The sequence below is a fragment of the Eriocheir sinensis genome, chromosome 52 (assembly GCF_024679095.1).
Source record: "Eriocheir sinensis breed Jianghai 21 chromosome 52, ASM2467909v1, whole genome shotgun sequence".
NCBI lineage: Eukaryota > Metazoa > Arthropoda > Malacostraca > Decapoda > Varunidae > Eriocheir > Eriocheir sinensis.
Genome location: NC_066560.1, coordinates 12,657,176 through 12,668,526, shown reverse-complemented (window position 1 = coordinate 12,668,526; position 11,351 = coordinate 12,657,176).

The window sequence follows — 11,351 nt, the reverse complement described above, 5'->3', positions numbered from 1 at the left end:
CATTCCTCCCCCTCCCCCCTTCCCCTTACACACAGGCAAGACGAGCACGCGCAGACCTTATACTTGGAGCGAAAGAAAATCCTCAAAGCGCGGAATCTTGCCCGGTTTTGTGTGTTCGTCTCTCGCCTGTTATTTACGGCGCAGGTTGGGTCGGGTTGGCTCCGGGATTTACAAGTCAGGTCTTTGGGCGGGGCGGGGTTACAGGAGGGGAAGGATAGGAGAGGAGTAGAGAAACGGAGGGGGGAGGGAAGGTAGAGAAGATGGGGATAGAAGAAAGAGAGGGAGAGAAGCTGAGAAACGAAGGAGAAGAGAGAGGAGATCGGGAGAGGAGGAAGAGTGTGAGATGGAGGAGAGTGAGAGGAGCAGAGAAACGGAGGGGAGAGGCAAGGTAGAGAAGATGGGAAGAGTAGGAAGAGAAGGAGAGAAGCTGAGAAACGAAGAAGGGAGAGAAGATCGGGAGAGTAGGAAGAGTGTGAGAGGGAAGAGAGTGAGAGAAGCAGAGAAACGGACGGGGGAGGTAAGGTAGAGAAGATGGGGGGAAGTAGAAAGGGTATAGGAGGGGAGAGCTGTAAGGGGAAGAGGTAGATAAGGGTGAGGGAATGGGTAATGATAGGGAGGATAAGGGAGTGACGTGGGAGGGTGGAGATGGGGCTGGGTAAGGAAGGGAAGAGAGGAGAGAGAGAGAGAGAGAGAGAGAGAGAGAGAGAGAGAGAGAGAGAGAGAGAGAGAGAGAGAGAGAGAGAGAGAGAGAGAGAGAGAGAGAGAGAGAGAGAGAGGTGGAGAGGTTGGGAGAAGTGGATTTACAGGTCAGGTTTATGTGGAATGTTTACAGGTGGAAATAGTGGAACGGGGTTTGAGGATCTGATGGGAAATGTGCGTGTGTGTGTGCGTGTGTGGCTGTGATTGTGGGGGGAGGGAGGAGGAAGGGGAGGAAGCGAGTAGGGAGAAGAAAAAGGCTGAGGGAGGAGGCTGAAGAAGGGAGGGGCAGGAGGCAGAGGAAGGAGGTTGAGGAAGGGAAGAGGAGGAGGAGGAGAAGGAGGCAAAGGGAGAGAGAGGGTAGAAGAGGAAAGGAAGAGAAGAGAGCAGTTGAAGATGAAAACGAAGGAAAAAGGAAGAGAAAGAGAAATGAAGGGCATGGAAGAGATGGAAGGAGTGGATAGCTATATTAAGGAAAAGGGAAGAGGAAGAGGAGAGACGAAGGGACGAGAGGGGAGGAGGAGGAGGAGGAGGGCGAAGGGAAGAGAGAGAAGAGAGGATGGGCGGGTGGTCTTAAAACCGTGTGTGAGGTGTGTCAAATCTACCTGCTTATGACGTAAAGGTGTGCTACAGGTGATAAGAGTGGGCAGGTGAGGAGGAGGAGGAGGAGGTGGAGACGGAGGAAGAGGAGGAGGAGGAGGAGGAGGTGGAGACGGAGGAGGAGGAGGAGGAGGAGGAGGAAGAGAGAGAGAGAGAGAGAGAGAGAGAGAGAGAGAGAGAGAGAGAGAGAGAGAGAGAGAGAGAGAGAGAGAGAGAGAGAGAGAGAGAGAGAGAGAGAGAGAGAGAGAGAGAGAGAGAGATTTACGATATGGCTGGTCGAGTGTAGTGAATCACAGAGCGTCAAAATTCGCGTCCCTCACCTCTTATCTGTTATCGGTGGGCATCTTGTCGCTACGGATGCTGCGCCGCGCCCTCGCCCACGCCCGCTCGTCTGTCTGCACCCACGCCCCTCCCTCCACCCCACCTCTCACCCCTCACTCTCTCCTCCCTAACCCTCCTTCCTTCACTCCTCTCCTTCCCTTCCTTCCTTTCTTTCCCTTAACAAGTCTCTCCTTCGTGTCTGTCTTCATTCCTTCCCTTCCTTCGTTCCTTCCTTCTTTCTTCTTCTTCCTTCCCTTCTTCCTCTTTCTCCCCTTTTTCCTTCTTTCCTTCCTCGCCTTTTCCCAAACAAACCACAAACCTCTCCTTTTCTTATTCCACTCTTTCTCCTCCTTCTTCCTCTTCTTCCTCTTCCCTCCCTCCTCTCTCCGTGTGTTCGTGGGTTCCTTCCTGTCAACGCCGTGAACATAAATTTCGTTTCGCAGTTTTATTTCCTCTCTTTTCACGCTTGTATTGGTAGGGACTGTCAGAGTGTGTGTGTGTGTGTGTGTGTGTGTGTGTGTATACTTTTATTCTCCTTCCTTCCTGTTCTTGCTCACTTTCCTTCCATCCCTACCTTCTCTCTCTCTCTCTCTCTCTCTCTCTCTCTCTCACCATCACAGAATATAACCTATCCATCCCTTTCTCCCTCTCTACTTCCCTCCTTCTTACCTCCCTTCCACTCTCTCCATTATCCTCCCTCCCCCCTTCTCTCTCCATTATCCTCCTCCCTCTTCTCTCTTCCTCCCTCTCTCTTCCTCTCCCCCCCTCCATCCCAGCATCAAGGGGTGGAGGCTAATGGTGGGTGGGCTTGATGGAGCAGCGTCACCCAGTCATCTGTCAAACCCAAGCCCAAACGAGTTCGGGTGTAGAGACAAAGTAATGCTCGTATCACTGCAGGGGGGAGGCGGAGGAGGAGAAGGAGGAGGAGGAGGAGGAGGAGGAGGAGGAGGAGGAGGAGGAGGAGGAGGTCTTTAGTATTAGAAACTGAAGGGAAATAAACCAAAAAAAGACCACAAACAAAATAACCAAATAAACGAGAGAAAAAAAATTGAAGAGGAGGAGGAGAAGAAGAAGAAGAAGAAGAAGAAGAAGAAGAAGAAGAAGAACACACATCCCCAAAAAAGCAACAGAGAAGGAGGAGGAGTAGAAGAAGAAGAAGAAGAAGAAGAAGAAGTACACACATCCCCCCAAAAAAGCAACAGAGAAGAAGGAGGAGGAGGAGGTGGAGACGGTGGAAAATCTGAAATGAAAAAAACACCAAAAAAAAGATGGAGAACAAGGAAGAAGTACATACGGAGAGATCAAAACCGAGATGGATGGAGGCGTCGGGCAGCGGGGGGCGGCGGGGGGACAGCGAGCGAGAGTCGGGGGAGCAGCTACTCACGCCTCGCTCACTGCAAAGTCCGATTGTGCGATAACTGTTTGTGGACTCGAAGTTTGTAGGGGGAGGGATGAGAAGGGGCAGGCGAGGTAGGGTAGGGGATGGTGTGAGGCGAAGGGAAGGGGCAGGGGTGGGGGTAGAGATGAGAAGGGGCAAGAAAGGGGAAGGGTGTGAGGTAGACGAGGGGAGGGGAAAATTGGTTGAGCTGGGCAGGGAAGGAAAAGGGAGGCAGCAGGAATTAAAACGGGGGAAGGGGTGATAAATGTTTATGTGAATGAGTGAGCGTGTGTATGTGTATGTATGAGTGGGGTGTGTATCAGGGTGTGTTAGTGGTTGTATATTTGTTTGTGCATGAGTGAGTGTGTGTATGAGTAGGCTTGTGTGTGTTTTGTGGCAAGAGAGAGACTAAAACCTAAGCAATAGATAGATAGTGACATAGATAGATAGATAGAAGCCCTGAGCCAAAACAAATTTCATGTTGTATTTCGTATTCAGTGTGACAATAAAGTTATCTTAAGCTCAATGGTTGGTGTACGTTAAAAAACATGCAAAAAGAAAGTGAAGAGAATAGATGAATGGATGAATGTCTTTAAATGCGTTAGTGTGTGAGTGAGTGCAAATAAGATATGAGAGAAGCATAAATATCAGTTGACGTAAGAAAGCATATAAGAAGCAAAAGAAAATAAAGATACAAGTAAAGAAAACGAGATAACATTCTAAAGAGTATGGAAGACTAGGAGGAGAGGAGAGAAGATGGCACAAATTATCAAAGAAAGGAAGGAAGGAAGAAAGGAAAATAAAGATGAAAAAAAGGAGATGGGGAAGAGAAATTATGATGAAAAAAGATGCAAAAGAAGGGAAGATGAAGACGAAGAAGAGAACAGAAGGAAAAATCAAAGCGGAAAAGGAAGAGGAGAAGGAGAGATGAAGATGGAAGACAAGGAGCGGAGAGAGGGATGAAGACAAATGGAGAGAGAGAGAGAGAGAGAGAGAGAGAGAGAGAGAGAGAGAGAGAGAGAGAGAGAGAGAGATGAAGATGGAGTGGTCAGTACCGAGGCCTCACTATCCTCATCACCATCCTCATCTTCGTGTCATGGTCTTTGGATGTCATGTTCGGCTTCAGGGACATGATCACCAGCACCCTCACTCACCCCCCCCCCCTCCTTGTTTCCCTCCCTCACCCCCCACCCCCACCCTTGTCCCCTACCCCTCCTCACACCCCTCATAGTCCAACCAGTCTCCTCCTCCTCTTCTTCCTCTTCCTCCCTCCATTTCTCTCACCCTTCCTCCTTGTAATTCTCTTCTCCCTCCTTCCCTTTTCCCCCTTCTTTCCTCCTCTTTCTCTCCCTCCCCTCTTTATTTTTCCTCTTTTCCTCTCCCTCCATTTCTCTCACCCTTCCTCTTTCTTGTAATTCTCTTCTCCCTCCTTCCTTTTTCCTCCTCTTTCTCTCCCTCCCTTTTTATTTCTCCTCTTTTCCTCACTCTCCATTTCTCTTTCCCTCTCTTCTTCCTTGTTTTCCTCTTCTCCCTTCTTCCTTCCTTCCTCCCCCTCCCTTTTTTTCACCCCCTAGTTTCCTACCCTTTCACCCCTCCCTCCCTCCTCATCCTCAACCCCTTTTTTCCTTCCCCCTCACCCCCTCATGCTCTACAAACTCCACATGCTCTTCCACCGTCCTCCACTCTTACAACCTCTTCACCCACCTTCACTACGCCTCCTCCACCCTCCCATTTTGTATCACCCTGACCCCTTTAGTCCCTTTCCACTCCCCTTCCACCTTTCCACTTCCATTCACTCCCCTCACACATCTCTCCACCAGTCCACTCACTTCTCTTCGCCCCTCCACCCTTCCCATCCTTCCATTCCTTTATTCCCTCCACCTCTCCGCCTTAACCTTACGTGACCTCAATGTCTTGATTTTTTTCTTAGTCCTTCAGTCTTTGTCTCATGTCCCTGGAGTCCTTGAATTAGAGAAGTATTGGGGGGAGGGTGACTGGACGCTTTTCGAGGTATCGTCGCTTGTTACAGCTCGAGCTACAAGTTTAAGTCCGTCAGTATTGTGTTGTTGTAAAATACTCGAGCGTTTGTCAGTGCGATTAAAGGATTGAGTTCTGTTGTCTGATCTCTCCTCTGATGAATGAGCTGTCCATGAGTCGAGAAATGCTGTGTTAAGGTGACTAATATCAGTGAAGGAAAGGAATTAGAAACGTTTAAACTACGAGTGAAGGGCCATAAAAGATACTGGAAGATTGTGGGATTAGAAACTTTTAAACTGCGAGTGAGGGACCGTAAAATATATTGAGACTAAGGTATTAGAAACTTTTAAACTGTTTTTGAATTCCGTTCTGTGGAATTAAAAAACAAATAAATAATAAAGAGTTTTGCGTATTTTACGTTATCAGGTTAAGGAAAACAAGTGAAGGGCAGAAACTTGCGTACTTAAATTATTATGTATTAAAAAACAAATGAATGATTAAGTTAGGTTATCAGATATAGGAAAACATATGAATAATAAATAATTTTGCGTATTTCAAATTATCAGGTGTACAGGCAACCAATAATGAAGGATAAACTTGGGTATAGATTTTTTTTCAGATAGAGGAAAAGAAATGAATGATAAGGAGATTCACGTATTTAGTTATAAGTATACTTTAAGAACTGAATGATAGAGACTTACGTATTTAACTTAACAGGTAAAGAAAAACAAATAAAAGATGAAAAGATTTATTCGGTATAGGATAGAAGTGAATGATAGAGACTTACGTATTTAACTTAACAGGTAAAGAAAAACATATAAAAGATTAATAGATTTACTAGCATAGGATAGAACTGAATGATAGAGACTTACGTATTTAACTTAACAGGTAAAGAAAAACATATAAAAGATTAAGAGATTTATTCGGCATAGGAAAGAAGTGAATGATAGAGACTTGCGTATTTAACTTAACAGGAACAATAAAAACAAATAAAAGATGAAGAGATTTATTCGGCATAGGATAGAAGTGAATGATAGACTTACGTATTGAACTTAACAGGAACAAGAAAACAAATGAAAGCTGAAGAGATTCGCCGAGCTTAGAATCTCCCCCGATAAATAAGAGATCGTAAACTTCTTTCACTCAGCGGCGTTACTCAGCCGTCTCAGTTAAATACAAGGATCGGACACTCACTGAACAGAATATCACCGCCAGCAGTAAATAGGAGGCAGTTCACGTCCGGGGCCCGGCGCGTCATAAATACACGGGAATGAACGTATTGGCGATGATAACAGAGTCGAGGGTCGGGAATTTATTGGGCCGAGTCGCAGCATCGCCGGGAGACTCGTAAACAAAGGCTTTCGGCTGTGTTTCTCGTCACAAAAAAAAGTAAATAGATGAGGTTCAAGAATTTATGGGACTGAGGCTCACCGGTGTGCTTATAGAGAAAGATCGTATGCAGTATTTACGATCGAGGAAAGGGAGTTGGAATTTGAGATTGTTAGAGGAAAACAAACTCAGGCACTCGACTTGATATAAACAGTGAGAATAAGATGATTTTAAACGTAAATTATCCAGACACATGACATGATATAAACAGTGAGAATAAGATGATTTTAAACGTAAATTATCCAGGCACTTGACTTGATATAAATAGTGAGAATAAGATGATTTTAAACGTAAATTATCCAGACACATGACATGATATAAACAGTGAGAATAAGATGATTTTAAACGTAAATTATCCAGGCACTTGACTTGATATAAATAGTGAGAATAAGATGATTTTAAACGTAAATTATCCAGACACATGACATGATATAAACAGTGAGAATAAGATGATTTTAAACGTAAATTATCCAGACACTTGACATGATATAAATAGTGAGAATAAGGTGATTTTAAACGTAAATTATCCAGACACATGACATGATATAAACAGTGAGAATAAGGTGATTTTAAACGTATATTATCCAGACACTTGACTTGATATAAATAGAGAGAATAAGATGATTTTAAACGTAAATTATCCAGACACTTGACATGATATAAACAGTGAGAATAAGATTATTTTAAACGTATATTATTCAGACACATGACATGATATAAATAGTGAGAATAAGGTGATTTTAAACGTAAATTATCCAGACACTTGACATGACATGCAGAGTGAGTGAGAATGGGATGCATATTAAACGTGAATTCTCTATTTAAACAAAGCAAAATATTGAAGCGAAGACGAAAATGTGATGAAAATAAGAAATCTTTGAGAAGCAAACCTGCACTCCGCGCTACAAAGCCTGTGATAAATTAGCGAAAGATAAGAAAAAATAATGTAGCGTGAATCTTCTTTTCATAAGACAACACTAAAATGTTTATTATGACCTTCAATAAAAAAAAAATAAGAGGCTGCTTGGGGATGTGTGGAGATGAGAAGGAAGATAAGAATGCTGGAAGAGAAGGAGAGAGAAGAGGGAGATAAAGATGTTGTATAACTTAGAGGATGGAAAGGATAAAGATGCTGAACCGCTGAGTTGTAAGGGAAAGTAAAGGATGTGTATATTTGATGAGGATGCGGGAAATTAAACGCACTAGAATATAAGCTGATATGAAGAAAAATATAAAACAAATTACATAAGGCAAGGGAAGATGGAGTATAAGGATGCTGAAGGATAAGATTAGATGAGAGGACAGACAAGGATGAAGATAAAGGGAGATGATAGGAAAGATAAGAAAACGGAGACGATCGAAGCGTTGAGATAAGAAAGAAGGCAATCCTGAAGTTAAAATGAGAATAGGGGAAAGATAAAGATGCTGGGAGATACGAGATAAGATAAAATAAAAAGATGCCGTAATGTCAAGATGAAGGGAGATAAAAACACTGAGATGGGAGACTGAGGTGTGAATAAAGATACCGGAAAACCGAGATGAAGGAGGAAGATAAAGATGCTGGGAGATATGAGACAAGAGATAAGAGATAAGATGCTTCAGGTTAAGAAGGGAGATAAAAATACTGAGATGAGAGACACAGGTATGAATGAAGATAAAGATGCTGGAAAACTGAGATGAAGAGGAAGATAGAGATGCTGGGAGATACGAGATAAGAAAAAATAAAAAGATGCCGTAATGTTAAGATGAAGGGAGATAAAAATACTGAGGCGTGAATAAAGATGCCGGAAAACCGAGATGAGGAAGAAGATGGAGATGCTGGGAGAGACTGAGATGTAAGGGAGGATAGGGATGCTGGGTAATGAGGTGAGACGAAGTGAGATGAGAGGATGCTTACCTTTCTCACGTGAGCCCCGGGGGAAAGTGAGAGTCATTACCTGTGTGACCGTGAAATCAGGTGTGTAATCAGTGTGTTCACCTGTCCTCAGCCTCCACACCTCACAAATCACTCTCACCTGTATCATTACCTGCCCTCCTTATTTGCCTCACACGTAACTTACCTCTCATTTTTACCTTCAATAATGTCGTACACAGCTTGTCTTTACCTGAGATCTAACATGACTTTTATTCTTCATTTACAAGCTGTCTATCTATTATTTATTTGCCTGTCTGTCTATATATTTATCTATTTATCTCTTATTGCTGTTATTGTTGTTTATCTTAAAGTAGATGGACTTATTTTTCTTCTGTTTTCTTCGATTTTGCTTCTAAATCAAATCACATACTTACTTAAGGTTCGATTTTCTTATATAGACATCTTAATGTTTTAATTTATTCATGCTAAACCTTTTTTTTATCATACCTTTCCATTCCCCTCAGAACCTCCTAAAATGTGGAATGTCTACACTAATTTCAGTCTCCCCAAAACGTGCTCTGTTAATAAAAGCCAAAAGAGATTAAACGTTTTATGCTTCTACACGTTTTTTGCATATTTCCCCTCGGCCGCTGGTGTACATATGACCTAAGTTACCTAAATGTCCGTTCACGCTCATTTCAATCTCCCAAAGAAAGTTCTCAGTTAATAAAAGCTAAAAGAGATGAAACGTTTTATACTTCTACACGTTTTGCTCATCTTTTCCCCTCTCCCATTAGTGTGCAAATGGCCTAAGTTACCTAAATGTCCGTTCACACTCATTTAAATCTCCCAAAAAATGCTTCGTTATTGTAAGCTGAAGAAGAAGAAACGTTTTAAGCTTCTACACGTTTTTTGCTTACTTCCCCTCGTCCGCTGCTGTACAAATGGCCTGAGTTACGCCCCTTGCAGCTCCTCTCCATTACCTGATGCTTGTACATATTAGTCTTCACGCTTCTTTCCTTCCCTTATCCCTTCTTAATCTGCTAACCTTACAGCCTTGCACTCCTCTACTCTTCCTCCTCCTACTCCATTTTTCTTTTTTCTTACTATTATTTTCTTTCTCTCCTCTTTTATACCTTCTACTCCATCTTCTACGTATCCTTCCCACTCTTCCTCCTCCTCCTTCTCTTCTTTTCTATCTATAACTATTTTGTTCCTCCTCCTCCTCCTTTTATTACTTTCTACTCCATCTCTTTATCATTCTTCCTCCTCCTCCTCTTCTTTCTTAACCTGCTGTTACTTTTTTCCTCCTCTCTTGATATTATACTTCATATTTCATCTTCTCTTTATCGGTTTCTTCCTCCCTCTCTTCCTCCTCCTCATCTTCCTCCTCCTCCTCCTATATTTATACTTACCAACGCGTGCTTTACCAGAGTCAGCCTTTCACCACCACCACCACCTCTCCTATCTTCCCCGCCATCTAAATCACCCAAGACTCCCTCACTCTTTCTCGTTTCTTTAAAATTTCTTGCCCTCCGTCTCCTGCCTTTTTCCTTCCTTCCCTCTGCCATGTCTTACACGCCTCACTCCTGCCATTGTGCTCTTATTTTCCTTTGCTTCATTCTCTGTTGTTCCTTGTTTATCGGCCTTTCTCTTTGTTTGCTCTTCTCTCTCCTCCTCCTCCTCCTTCTCTTTCTTCTTCCTTATCTTTATCTATTTTCCTCGTTCTTTAATCCGTCCCTCTCCCTCCTCTTCTCTTCGGCTCTCTTCGCCACACCCTTCGTTTCTTATCTCCCTCCTCCTCCTCCTCCTCCTCCTCCTCTTCTGGTTCTTCCACAAATATATAAGCCATGAAGTGCAAGTTTTCTCCATAAATCAAATAAAACACACACAATCAAATTAGTGGCGAGCTTGATAGCCCTGGAGGAGGAGGAGGAGGAAGAGAAGAAGGAGGAGGAGGAGGAGGAGGAGGAGGAGAAGGTCGTCGTGTTAAGGGGAATGATGAAAAAATATATATACTTAGGGAGAGAAGAAATTTAGAGAAAAGTGTGTGTGTGTGTGTGTGTGTGTGTGTGTGTGTGTTGTGGACGCGCCTATCTGCCTCTCAGATAAACCGCCCCTTAAAACAACACACGCAGACAGACACACACACACACACACACACACACACACACACACACACACACACACACACACACACACACACACACACACACCTCATTAGCGCCCTGCATCAGTAAGGCAACGAGAGTGTTCAACAACCAGTCAACAAATGATTTTGTGAGGACAGAAGAAGAAAGAGAAAGGGGGAGGGCTACAGTCTTCATCCCCCCCCTCCCCTCTCTCTCTCTCTCTCTCTCTCTCTCTCAGGTGGGCCTAATAAAGGTGTTAGTGATTAAGGGTTGACAGGTGTGTGGAGTCGACAGGTAGAGACACACACTCGTTATGTCCAGTGTTGGGTTTATCGTGTTGTTTACATAAATTGTGAACGTCCTGCGTGTGCCTGTCTTTTTAGTCTTTTCCTCGTCAGTAAATACCCAGGAGTCGAGGCTTGTCTCTCCGCTTGACTGAATGTCTAAAGATGTAAGAGGAAAGTATTATGAAATGAGACAGGTTGTAAATTCTGGCTGTTCTTCGCTGATGCACTTCTGTTTGATGGGAAATAATTAAGAAAATGAGTAAAATACAACTAATCCGAACTTTGACAATAAGATACTTTGTGATTGTGTATATCGACTGTTTATCTCACCCTTTTTAGGTCTTAATACATATAGAAAAATAATAATAATGAGCCTTTTGAAATCATAAGTCCATAAACGCTAATAATTCAAAATGTAATTCCAAACTTCAACATAAAAAAAACTTGATGATTATATGTATTAACTGTTTATCTCACCTTTTTTTTTTTTTGATATTATAGAAAACAGAATAATAACGATACCTTTCAAATCACAAGTCCGTAAACGTCAATAATTTAGAACAACGATCAGACCCTTGTTAAATTTCGTCTCCTTTGTAGCGAGTAAGATTTATTGACATGTTGGGCCACTTTGGGTCCTGTTAGGTGATCGCCATGCCTCGGTCACGCCTCACAAGACAAAGGACGCTTCATGTTCCTTTTTTTATGTTCTGATG